Here is a 13,134-nt window from a genome sequence, read left to right as displayed (position 1 = left end):
GGCTGGATAATATATTTTTTTTAAAAAGAGCAAAGATGAACAAGACTGAAAACAGGGAGGCCGGTTAGAATATCAATAATCTAGAAGTCTGGAAAATAGATGAAAGTAGCTTGGATGAGAAAGGCAGTAGTGGTATAACTGATATGAAGTGGTCATATTCTGAATATATTTTGAAATAAGATCCTAAAACATTTGTTGATGAATTGGGTTAAACAGAAAGAGGAAATGACTTTGAAGCTTCAAAAGGTAGAACAGGGTTGCCATTTACTAAGATAAGGAAAATTGAGGGAGTAACATGCTGGAAGAGATGATATCAAAAATTCTGTTTTAAATAGGTTAAGGTTAAGGTGCCTATAGACATTCAAACAAAGAATTCAAGAGATATTCAAGTCTAGAGTCAAGGAGAAGGACGGAGCAGGAGATATCAATGAGACCAGTTTGAGGGTTGTCAACACAAAGATCATGTTCAAAGCCATAGATATGAGAAAACTACCCAGCTTGAAGAAAAGGGGGTAGCTTTAATGGCCTAGAAGTCCTGCTGAAGTCTGAAGTATTGTCTGTATTAAGATTCTATAGGATTTGGCCCTGGCCGGTTGGCTCAGCGGTAGAGCGTCGGCCTGGCATGCGGGGGACCCGGGTTCGATTCCCGGCCAGGGCACATAGGAGAAGCGCCCATTTGCTTCTCCACCCCCCCTCCTTCCTCTCTGTCTCTCTCTTCCCCTCCCGCAGCCAAGGCTCCATTGGAGCAAAGATGGCCCGGGCGCTGGGGATGGCTCCTTGGCCTCTGCCCCAGGCGCTAGAGTGGCTCTGGTCGCGGCAGAGCGACGCCCCGGAGGGGCAGAGCATCGCCCCCTGGTGGGCAGAGCGTTGCCCCTGGTGGGCGTGCCGGGTGGATCCCGGTCGTGCGCATGCGGGAGTCTGTCTGTCTCTCCCTGTTTCCAGCTTCAGAAAAATACAAAAAAAAAAAAAGATTCTATAGGACACAAGAGAAATACAAAGGATTATGCCCTGACTGGATAGTTTGCTTGGTTAGAACATCATCTCAATACACCAGGGTTGTGGATTCAATCCCAGGTCAGGGCACATATAGGAACAGATCAATGTTTCTGTCTCTCTCTGTCCCTTCCTCTCTCTCTAAAATCAATCAAGAAATTAAAAAAAATTAAAGAAATACACAGGATTGCAAGAGAACACTATGAACAACCACAAATATATGCCAAAAAATTGGACAACCTGGGAAAAATGGATACATTCCTAAAAACATGCAAATCTTCCAAAACTGAATCAGGAAGAATCAGAAAACCTGAATAGACCAATTACAACTAATAAAGGTGAAGCGGTAATCAAAAAACTCCCAGCAAACAGAAGTCCTGGACCAAATGGATTCACAGGTGAATTTTACAAAACATTCAAAGAAGAACTAACATCTATCCTTCTCAAACTATTCCAAAATACTCAAAAGGGGATCACCAAACTCTCTGTATGAATCATGATCCTAATCCCCAAACCAGACAAAAACAATACAAAAGAAGAAAACTACAGGCCAATAATACGGATGAGTATGATGCAAAAATCCTCAACAAAATATTAGCAAACCAAATCCAGAAATACATTAAAAAGATCACATACCATGATCAAGTGGGATTTATTCTGGAGATACAAGGTTGAAATAATATTCACAGACCAATAAATATGACACATCACATAAAATAAAGGATAAAAATCACATGATCATACCAATAGATTCAAAAAAGCATTTGATAAAATCCAGCACCTATTTATGATCAAAACTCTCAAAAAATGGGACTAGAGGGATCATTCCTCAATATAACAATGGCCACGTATGACAAACATACAGCCAATATCATACTCAATGGGAAAAAAACTAAAAGCATTTTCCCTAAAATGAAGAACAAGACAAGGATATCCACTCTCACCACTCTTATTCAACATAGTACTGAAAGTTCTAGCCACAACAATAAGATACGGTGAAAAAAATAAAAGGCACACAAATTGGAAAGGAGGAAGTAAAATTGTCATTATTCACAGGTGACATAAATAAATTAGGCAAAGTAGCAGCATATAAAATTAATATTCAGAAATCAGTAGCATTTTAATACACCAATAATGAACTACCAGAAATAGAAATTAAGAAAACAACCCCCATTTACTACTGCAACAAAAAGATAAGGTACCTAGAAATAAATTTAGCCAAGAAGATAAAAGACCTGTACTCAGAAAATTATAGGACATTGAAGAAAGAAATCGAGGAAGATACAACAAATAAGTGGAAGCATATACCATGTTCATGGATTGGAATAATTAGCATCATTAAAATGGCCATAACACCCAAACCAATCTACACATTCAATGCAATGCCTATTAAAATATCAATAACAGATTTCACAGATCTAGAAAAAATATTCCAAAAATTTATATGGAACAACAAAAACAAAAAATCATATAGCTTCAGCAATCTTGAGAAAGAAGAACAAAGTTGTCACAAGACCTGATATCAAACTACTATATATTGATATTACAAGGCCATTGTAATCAAAACAGCTTGGTAAGACAGTCCCCAGGTTACAAACAAGAGAAGTTCTGAGTGTTTGTTCTTAAGGTGAATTTGTATGTAAGTTGGAACAGGTACATTTACCTATTAAATGCAACTTAGACAGCTGTTTGTCTTAACATAGTATTTATTTTTACTTTCTGTGAATATAAATACTCAGACATTTTCAAATATAACATTAAACAATCTTGGATGATGCAGAAGATGATGGACTTGTTGGAGAGTATGGGACTGGTGTTAGAGAGGGTTTAATTCTGCTGGTGGAGTCAGTTGTTTTGAAGTAGGCATCAAAAGAGGTTGGTTTTTTGCCAATCCTGCATCTCTTGCATCAACAGAGCTTTCGTATTTCTCATCATAAATGGCCCTTTAGCATCTCAAGCCTTTGGTAACTATACAGTAAACTTTGGTGAGTTCTCTCTGTATCAGGATCTTGTTCCTCTAACTTTGCCATTCCTGCTTCAATGACATGAAAAGCATCAGCTAACTCTCCTATAGAAAGCTTTTTCAGTTCTGGAGTTTTTAGGTCCCTGTTTTCTTTCCTAAATGCTATCTATCATCTGCTGCCCTAGTTCAATAAGGTCTTCATTGGTTAGTTCTTTGCCATGAGAGTTGAGTAATTCTATGATATTTTCACTGATGTCCAACTGCAATTGATTACCAATAGCCTTCATGGTGCTCCATTCATAGTATGAGTTGTACTAAAGTAGGATGTTTATTAACTCAAGGACTTACTATACTGGCACAGGTATAGGGATATAGATCAATGGAACAGAACAGAGTACCCAGAAATAAACTTACATCTTTATGATCAATTAATATTTGACAAAGGAGGCGAGACCATACAATGGAGTTAAGGCAGTCTCTTCAATTAATGGTGCTGGGAAAGTTAGACAGGTAGGTATATGCAAAAAAAATGAAACTAGACCACCAACTTACACCATACACAAGAATAAATTGAAAATGAATAAAAGACTTAAATGTAAGTCGTAAAACCATAAAAATCCTAGAAGAAAACATAGGCAGTAAAATCTTGGACATCTCTCGCAGCAATATTTTTACCAGTATATCTCATCAGGCAAAGGAAACAGGAAAAAAATAAACAAATGGGACATCAAACTAAAAAGCTTTTGCACAGCAAAAGAAACCACCAACAAAATAAAGAGGAAACCCACTGAATGGGATAACATATTTGCCAGTGATACACCTGATAAGGGGTTAATTTCTAAAATATATTTAGAACTTATATAACTCAACACCAGAAAGACAAAAAATCCAATTAAAAAATGGGCAAAAGATGCATCTAGTTGATAGACCTGGAGCAGTTATTGTCTGCTGCTAGGGTTCCAGTATAGATGCAAGAAAAAGGGTCCTCGCGCCTTCTGTCTATCTGACTGTGGCAGCCTAGATTGAATGGGGGAATAAAATAAAATTTAAAAAAATGGGCAAAAGACCTGAATAGACACCCCTCCAAAGAGGACATATAGATGGCCAATAGACCTATGAAAAAATGTCCCACTAATCATCTGAGAAATGCAAATTAAAACCACAATGAGATATCATCTCACGTCTGTCGGAATGGCGCTCATCAATACAGTAAAGCAAAAAAACAAGTGCTGGCAAGAATGTGGAGAAAAGATAACACCCATACACTGTTAGTGGAAATGCAAACTAGTGCAGCCACTATGGAAAATAGTTTTCTCAAAATCTTAACAATGAAACTATCTTTTGACCCAGAAATCCCACTTCTGAAACTATATCCTAAGAATACTGAAACACTAAGTTGAAAGAATATATACACCCCTATGTTCATTGAAGCATCATTTACAATAGCCAAGATTTGGAAGTAGCCCATGTGCCCTCAGTAGATGAGTGGATTAAAAAGCTGTGGTACATTTATACAATGGAATACTATGTGGCCATAAGAAAAGGAAATTTACCTTTTCAACAGCATGAATGGACTTGGAGATTCTTATGCTAAGCGAAATAAGCCAGTCAAAGAAAGACAAATACCATACGATCTTACTTATATGCGGAATCTAATGAACAAATTAAACTGATGAAAAAAATAAAGACATGGATACATGGAACAGACTGACAGGACAGCTGTCAGAGAGGAGGGGGTTTGGGGATGGATGGCAAAAGATAAAGGGATTAAGCAAAACACACATACACATACATACATATAAATAACACACTTACACAGACAACAGTGTGTTGATAGCTAGAGGAAAAGGGGGGTGGGGGTAGGTGAAGGTGGGCAAAGATGAGGAAATATGGACTAAAGAGATTTTTCTTGGAGTGATGGGCACACACTACATTGTGCAGATGATGTTTTCTTGAGTTGCACAACTGAAAACTGTACCCCAATAAATTCAGTTTAAGAAGTATTCTATAGGAAATAAACTAGAGAAAAACAAGTGGAACTATACAAACAAACAGATGCTTAAAACAGATTTTGGAAGAGAATGTAGACATTGGTAATGATGAAGTAGGAAAGTGGGTGGCCAGGATCAAGAACTGAGAGGCCAGGGAATGGGATGGATTGATTGGTAGATATTAAATCACTGAGACTAATGAGAACAGTCATGGTGGAGATAGAAACAGCCAGTGCTAGTATATTCACTGAATAAGGAAAAATATCAGAGATCTGCTGATGGCTTCAAAAAGGCAGGGTAGAGAATGGTTTAATCTGGTAGGACTTATTTCCAAGACAGTAGGAAATTTTAGAGAGAGAAAGAGGGATGAGATCGATTGTCCAGATACTTTAATGAGAAACAAGGCCGTCTGACACATAGGAGTCTGGGAAGCTAAACGCTTCCACTTGACAGGGACTTCAAGAAAGCAGTTTCCACAGGACAGGAAGGGAGCAAGACGAGAAGCATCAACTCACTGTTGCATCACTTTAGTTGTTCAATGGTTGCTTTCTCATATGTGCCTTGATGGGGGTGGGGGGATCCAACTGAGCCAGTGACCCCTTGCTCAAACCAGTGAGCTTGGGCTCAAGCCAATGACCGTGGGCTTCAAGCCAGCCACCACTAGATCATGTCTATGATCCCACGCTCATGCCAGCAACCCCACACTCAAGCTGGTGAACCCAAGCTCAAACAGGCGACCTTGGGGTTTCAAACCTGGGTCCTCAGCATCCCAGGCTAATGCTCTATCCACTGCACCACTGCCTGGTCAGGCAGAAACAACCAGATTTAAGTTGGACTACAAAGGTAAATAAATAAATCATTCAGAAGTAAGGGTTGAGGACACAGATTGGGCCACTGACACACTCTTGAGTTCCAAAAGGTAGAGGGATAGAATTTACACTGGAAAGAGCTAGGAGTTTGGACAGATAGTAGGAAATGGTCTCAACAGCTGACTGTCCTCCAATATTCATTCATCATCCCTACTTATGTAGAAGAATGTGAATTTTTGCTACATACCTGGCCACTTAGAACAAAGACTACATATTTCCCCATCTGCCCTGGAAAGTAGGTGTGATCACAGAGAGCATTAACAATTCCAAAAGGCTCCTGGCCTTGTGGAGAGTCATATCAGTCCTGTACCTCCTATTCAGAATTTTAAGTGATAGGGAATACAGTTTTATCATGTTTAAGTTACTGTCATCAATAGTTAAACCTACTAATGAACTAATGCAAGGAATTAAGGGTCCTGAATGTGGAGACTGAGGAAAACAGGGATGAAAGAGATGATGGAATAGTCCCAGTGGTCTCTTAAGGGAAGGTGGATTATCAATCTATATTGTAGCCTTCTTCCTGGAACTGGTCTCTTCGGTAGTATGTAGTATTGATGTTTCCCAAAAAAGAGGAATTCTCCTTCTGGGATAAAACACAGAAATTTTGCCTGAGTTTTCAGTCATTGAATTCAAGACTACATCAAATTTTTTCTGGAGAGCCTTATTAGGGCTCATGTTGTGGATATGTATTTATAATGTGGAACAGTTAGAACTAAGAAAATAGAGGAAAAGAGAATAAAGCATTAATGTTAAGAATTAAACAACATTATGCTAAGTGAAATAAGCCAGTCACAAAAGCACAAATACTATATGATTCCATTTGTATGAAGTATCTACAGTAGTCATACAGACAAAGTATGACTGTATGGTTGCCAGAGCTGGGGGGGGGGAGGGAGCGGGGGGGGGGGGTTAGGGAGTTATTGTTCAATGGGTTTAGTTTCAGCTCTGCAAGATGAGATGAGTTCTATGGATATATGGAGATGATAGTAACACAACATGATTAAGTACATACTTAATGCCACTGAACTGTACATTTAAAAATGGTTTACAAAAGTAAAAGAATTACATTTAAGAAATAAAACAGACAAAACCAATACCAAAAGCAGAAAAATTTCAGCCAGGAAAGAGAGAAGGCATGATTTGTCTACAGGAATGTACCTACAGATAAGAGGTTGAAAAGCATCAGTAGTGAACAAGAATGTGAAGAATAGATAAGAAATGCAAGAGCTAGATCATCAGTACATTAATACCAAGTTCTTTTTAGGTCATTTACATATTGGCTAACAGCTGGGTGTTAATATTAATAGTTGAAATTAATGGTTTGCTTTATGACTACTAAAGGTCTTATTTTAAAAAGTTCAATTTTTATCAACTCTTCTAAACTGATAGCTCTCGTCAGATTCCTGTGACTGGTTCCCAGAAGAAGGAAAGAGGCAAATCTTTTATTCAAATTGGTCCCATCATAAAACCACAAAAGAGCTCTCTTGTATGACAGGGGAGAGAGAGGTAGGTTCACCATTTCCAGGAACAGATTCAAAGATACAACAAGCACACTGGTTTTCAAACGTAGTATACTTCAACTACAAAAGACCCCCAGCCCCACCCCACTCCAATTAACCATGTGCATTTGCTAAAGCGTGGATATATGCTGGGATATACATTTCCTTGCAACTCTAGTTATCATTATAGCTAGATCCTGCCAACCATACTTTAATGTTATTTTTATTACCTATATTTATAATCTTTTTACAGGGTGTCCTAATAAATGCAGGGTGTTTATTACTATTCTAGCCAATAAACCATGTGATTCACAAATTTAAAAATAAGAAGTCATCTTTGCCCTAGTCGGTTGGCTAAGTGGTAGAGTGTCAGCCCAGCGTGTGGAAGTCCCAGGCTTGATTCTCAGCAGGGCACACAGGAGAGGAGGCGCCCATCTGCTTCTCCACCCCCCCTCCTCTCTTTGTCTCTCTCTTCCCCTCCCACAGCCAAGACTCCACTGGAGCAATGTTGGCCTGGGCACTGAGGATGACTCCATGGCTTCCACCTCAGGCACTAGAAAGGCTCCAGTTGCAACAGAGCAACACCCCAGATAGGCCAAGCATTGCCTCCTAGTGGGCAACCTGGGTGGACCCTGGTAGGGTGCATGCGGGAGTCTGTCTCTCTGCCTCCCCACTTCTCACTTCAGAAAAATATAAAAAAATAACTAGTCATCTTTAATTCATCCTTTTAATTCATCAACTGGCACAAAAGAATCACACTCAACTGATATACTAGAGTACTGTGCAACTATTTAAAAAATGAGACGAATCTGTACGTGTTGATATAGAATGATGTTTACAATACATTAAATAACAACCAGTATACAGAAATATTATATAACTCAGTCCCTTTTGTTTAAATAAAAAGGGATATATATTCAAGCTATGGGATACTAACATATTTTTCTAGGAAGATATACAGGGCACTTAAAAGAGACCTCTGTGAGGATAGGAGCACTGGGATGAGAAGCAAAGCTTTTCATTCTCATTTTAAATGTTTCTGTACTGTTTTAAGTTTTTTACCATGTTCATAGTATTTTATTTATCTATGTATATATTATAGAATTAACTGAGTGATTAGATTAGGGCCTGTTGTATTTTCTTCTTTATGTATTTCTGCATCATAAGATCATCATTCTCATTCTCTTTGCAGTCTCTATTACACTTGATCCGCTTCTTATAGTGACCCCTTCCTAGTGATCTTCAGACATACTGTACATTGTTTTCTTCCTTACTTAAAATGGGGCTTGCCTGACCTGTAGTGGTGCAGAGGATAAAACATCGACCCGGAATGCTGAAGTTCCTGGTTTGAAACCCTGGGCTTGCCTAGTCAAGGCACATTTAGAGAAGCAACTACTAAGGGTTGGTGCTTCCCACTCTTCCCCCACCTTCTCTCTCAAAAAAAAAGATCAATAAATAAAATCTTTTAAAATGGGGCCAACAATATCTATTTCACAAGTTGATTATGATGGTTAAATGAGATTAAGTATGTAAATGTCCAGTAGAGTGGTGAAACAAAGTAGGAACTTAATAATTGTTACCTATTTGTAGTGCAAGTTGGTGTCTTCATCACTCCGCACATATTCACTCTTGTCCTAGGTACAAAAAATTTCTCCTTGGAACACAGACTTCCTCACTCTTGGCTCATGTGTCTTGAATGGGGCCAGGATGAGATCCAGACTTAAGCCAATTAGAGCATTCCATTCCTTTTGCACAGAGACTGTTTCACAGATGGCCCAGAACTTTTATTGAAGCAAATGAAGGGGAAGAAAAACTCTCTTTACCCCCAGTCTTTAATTTTAGAAGATTTGAGGCTGGAGTTACTGTAGCTATTTTACCACAGCAGGGAGACAGGCTGAAGTTGCCAAAAGCCACTACTGGAACCTAAGAATAATGCCAAGACAGTGATATGCAAAGCAGAGCAAAGAAAGAAACCAAATCCTGCTCTCTCTGTTTGAACACTGAATCCAGTTATACTCACCTAATTTTTTGGTTATAGGAGCCAATATTTTTTTCTTAAGACAAACTGAATTGAGCTTTTTGTCACATGTAATCTAGAATCCTACCAGAGACAATAATTACTATAATTATTTCTTTTCCCTAGATTCTAAGAATGAACCTTTTCTGTATTCTTACAGCCTTAAAGACCTAATCTATTTTTAGTGTTCCAACTATTCTTATAGCATGAACTCTTCCTATTTTCTCTCGAGCTATATTTTCTACCTACTGCACATCGGATGTATCTTCCCATAATCTCAATAAATATGAATAAAAATAAAATCATCTTTCAAAATGGTCCTTCCCAAAAAAACTGTTCCACTTTCTCACTTCCTATTTTCTCTGCATTAAGTGAGAGTTTCAACAAGGTTAACTTACTTGGGTGTTTACATTATCAAGAAGTATATCCATTACTATCTGTCCTTCTATATCCAATTTATTAATCCTGAACAGTATTTTCTAGGTACTTATACATCACTTACATGAGTTCATGTTTATTTATTCATTTTGGTTTATTAGTTAATATCTAATTAACTCAAATATTTACAATTACAAACTTAATATTTTTAAACATTTTCCCACAAATCTAATTTCACTTTATAAAATCTTGTGACCACATTAGAAGGCAGACAAACTTACATTATACTAATGACAAAATCATGCTCTTAAAGAATTGCAAATGTTGCCTGACCAGGCGGTGGCACAGTGAATAGAGCGTCAGTCTGGAATGCTGAGGATACAGGTTCAAATGCCCAAGGTCGCCAGCTTGACTGCAGGCTCCCCAGCATGAGTGAGCAAGGGGTCACCAGTTTAAGCATGTGATCAAAGACATGACCCCATGGTCACTGGCTCTGCTGGAGTTGTGTTTCCTGCCCCCCATCAAGGCACATACGAGAAAGTAATCAATGACCAACTAAGGTGCCACAACTCTGAGTTGATGCTTCTCATCTCTCTCCCTGTCTGTCTATCCTTGTCTGTCCCCACCACCACCATCAATCTTGTGCGTGCTTTAAAAAAAAATTGCAAGGCCCTGGCCGGTTGGCTCAGTGGTAGAGCATCGGCCTGGCGTGCAGGAGTCCCAGGTTCGATTCCCGGCCAGGACACACAGGAGAAGTGCCCATCTGCTTCTCCACCCCATCCCCTCTCCTTCCTCTCTGTCTCTCTCTTCCCCTCCTGCAGCCAAGGCTCCATTGGAGCAAAGTTGGCCCGGGCGCTGAGGATGGCTCTGTGGCCTCTGCCTCAGGCGCTAGAATGGCTCTCATTGCAACAGAGCAACATCCCAGATGGGCAGAGCATCGCTCCCTGGTGGGCATGCCAGGTGGATCCCGGTTGGGCACTCTGTCTGACTGCCTCCCCGTTTCCAACTTCAGAAAAATAAAAAAAATAAAAAAATTGCAAATGTGGGTTTTAATTCTAATTCCAACTTTTTTTTACATTTAAAATGTGAAAAGTAAGGATTCTCTTCCTGGTCTGCCTGAAATTATAGATAATGGTTGTTAATAGATTATTTTAGACCAGAAAGATGAGACAGTTATACTTTCCAAAATGATTATAACATAATCCATTTCAATTGAACCAGTCTTTTTTTTTTAGACCAGTCTTTTTTTTATAATTAGATACTGTTAATTTCATAAGAAATATCCTAAGTATTGTCAGTATCAATCAAGTCTTTATTTCTTGTGACTGTAATCTCTTCTCAAATCACTTGGAATTCTAAGTATCCTATTTCCATTCTAGATTTAAATCTACTCTGTAGCTGTTCATTATGAATTTCTTTTGTTCATTATACAACTTGGTTTAAGCCTGTTTTGAAAATATTTGTTATGAGTGGGCATAGTTAGTTTCAACTAAATCAGTTACTTTATTGATTTATTGAAATTACATTCTTTATTATCAGTCACTAAAAGCTACCATTATTTACAACACTCATCAAAGACAGGTAAACTAGGATTTGTTTGTGATTTACCATTCTTCCTATCCCTTCATCATGAATTCACAGATTCAAACAAAGAATGGTATTTGACTTTAAGAGTTTTACTCTTAACTTTGTAAATTAAAATCTATAAAAGCTATAGATTTTTATTTCTTCCAAAATGTGTCAGGATATTTTCCATTCCACTATAGGGATTTCTCAACTCTCACATAGAAAACTGTACAATAATCTAAGTCATGCCTGATCTCAGCCTCTTTTACCTTAACACATCCCACATGATTACTGTTTCCTGTTTTTTTTAACCAAGTCATTACTTAGCCCAAAATTTTTCTAAGAGACGCTTCCTGTATATCATATCTAGAGTTCTTGATCTGGCTTTCAAGACCCTTCAAAAGCTAACCTTCATCTAACTTGACATCCCATTATACATCCTTATCACAATATCAAATGCCTTTAGTATGTATGCTAGATGAAAAATCATAAATAATCCTATAAGATAGATATTATATGCTGGTTTTATAAATAAATACTCCCAGAGACACTGGTAAGTAAATTCTCCAAGCATATAGCAAAAAAATAATGATGGGATTCTGTTAAATGTTACATCTTTCTCCCATTGTGCCATATATATCTTTCTCCCATATATATCTCTCATATACACCACTCAATTTGTTCAAGTTGTTGCTTTTTCCTGGTTGATATCTCTCCAACTCAGGTTGAGGGAAGGAACAGGGCTGGGTGGATGATCAAGCAGAAGAAAGAACATGCCAGCTCTGCCTGACATCGCGGACGCGGGGATGCACAGACGGCAGACTCTGACAAAGCTTACCAGGGCGGGGTGCCCACAGGAGCCGGCACCAGCGCCACAGCTTCGTGCGCTCCCAGCTTGCGATCGCAGGCAGTGTGCGAGTGGCTCCACTTGACACTACTGGTGTGGGCACGCACACAGGCTGGAGAGCTTAGCCCCAGATTATCAGCGGTGGACATCTGCGTGTGCTGTTGCCAGCATCTTTGTGTATTCCCAGTTCCACGACCACCAGCACAAAACGTGCGCAAAGGCAGAATCCCTGGGCCTGCGACAGCCTGGGCGGAGACTCCGCGGGGCCCATACAAGCTTCAAAGCGTATTCCTGCATTCCCGGCTCCACTGAGATCACAGGCACTGTGCACTCAAATGGGCGGGTGCAGGCTTGTGTGCACTGCTGAAGTCACGGGGGCTGGGCACGCACATGGCTTGCTGCGGGCTACCATATAGTGCACAAGGAAGAAGCCTGTGGAGCACTGAGGCGTACTAGACATGCCCGGGGGCCCTTAGAAAGGTGCTTGATCTGCTATCAGTTCCCAGCCCGTGGCATGCTGAGACATGCTAGACCTGTCCGCCAGCCCTTAGAAAGGCACTAGGTCTGCAATGGGCTCCCAGCCTTGCCTGCTCTCGCTGGTGGCTCTGGTTGGCACAGCCTTACCCAGAACTGTGCTTTGAGCAAAGCGGTACTGGAGGAAGGACCTTGCTGCTCTTAGAGCCTCTTGCTCTACAAGCAGTGGCTAGGGCGAACCTCACAGCTATGTCACCAGGTTGCTAGCTCAGGTGGGAGAGACGTGGGGAGAGGCACCTGGAAAACTGAGACTCCCATTGTCAGAGCCTCCAAGCCCTAACAAGCCCCGCCTATCAACGGGACTGAGGCCCCGCCTACGTCACCACCACAGTGGCACAACAGAAAACCACTGCACAAGAGCCCCACAGGGGAAAAACCTGTAGTACAGCGCCACCTGTCGAAAAAAAGGGAAGAAGCTACCTCTCAAAACCAGAAAAAAATTACATTTTTATAACTTTCTTTTTCTATTTTGGTCAT

General features: G+C 39.7%; 1 protein-coding gene and 1 non-coding gene across 6 annotated transcripts in view; one reads left to right on the top strand and one right to left on the bottom strand.

Annotated features, from left to right (window-relative positions):
• Positions 1-13,134, bottom strand: part of IFT80 (intraflagellar transport 80) — a 276,992-nt gene that overhangs the window by 201,756 nt on the left and 62,102 nt on the right. The window lies entirely within an intron of this gene.
• LOC136312379 (small nucleolar RNA SNORA31) lies at positions 3,868-3,998 on the top strand. The gene has a single exon (XR_010726971.1). It is a non-coding gene; the product is annotated as a small nucleolar RNA SNORA31 (small nucleolar RNA).

This window comes from Saccopteryx bilineata, chromosome 8 (genome assembly GCF_036850765.1).
Source record: "Saccopteryx bilineata isolate mSacBil1 chromosome 8, mSacBil1_pri_phased_curated, whole genome shotgun sequence".
NCBI classification, from domain to species: domain Eukaryota; kingdom Metazoa; phylum Chordata; class Mammalia; order Chiroptera; family Emballonuridae; genus Saccopteryx; species Saccopteryx bilineata.
The sequence above is the reverse complement of the archived record's forward strand: the minus strand, read 5'-3'. Positions and strand labels throughout refer to the sequence as shown.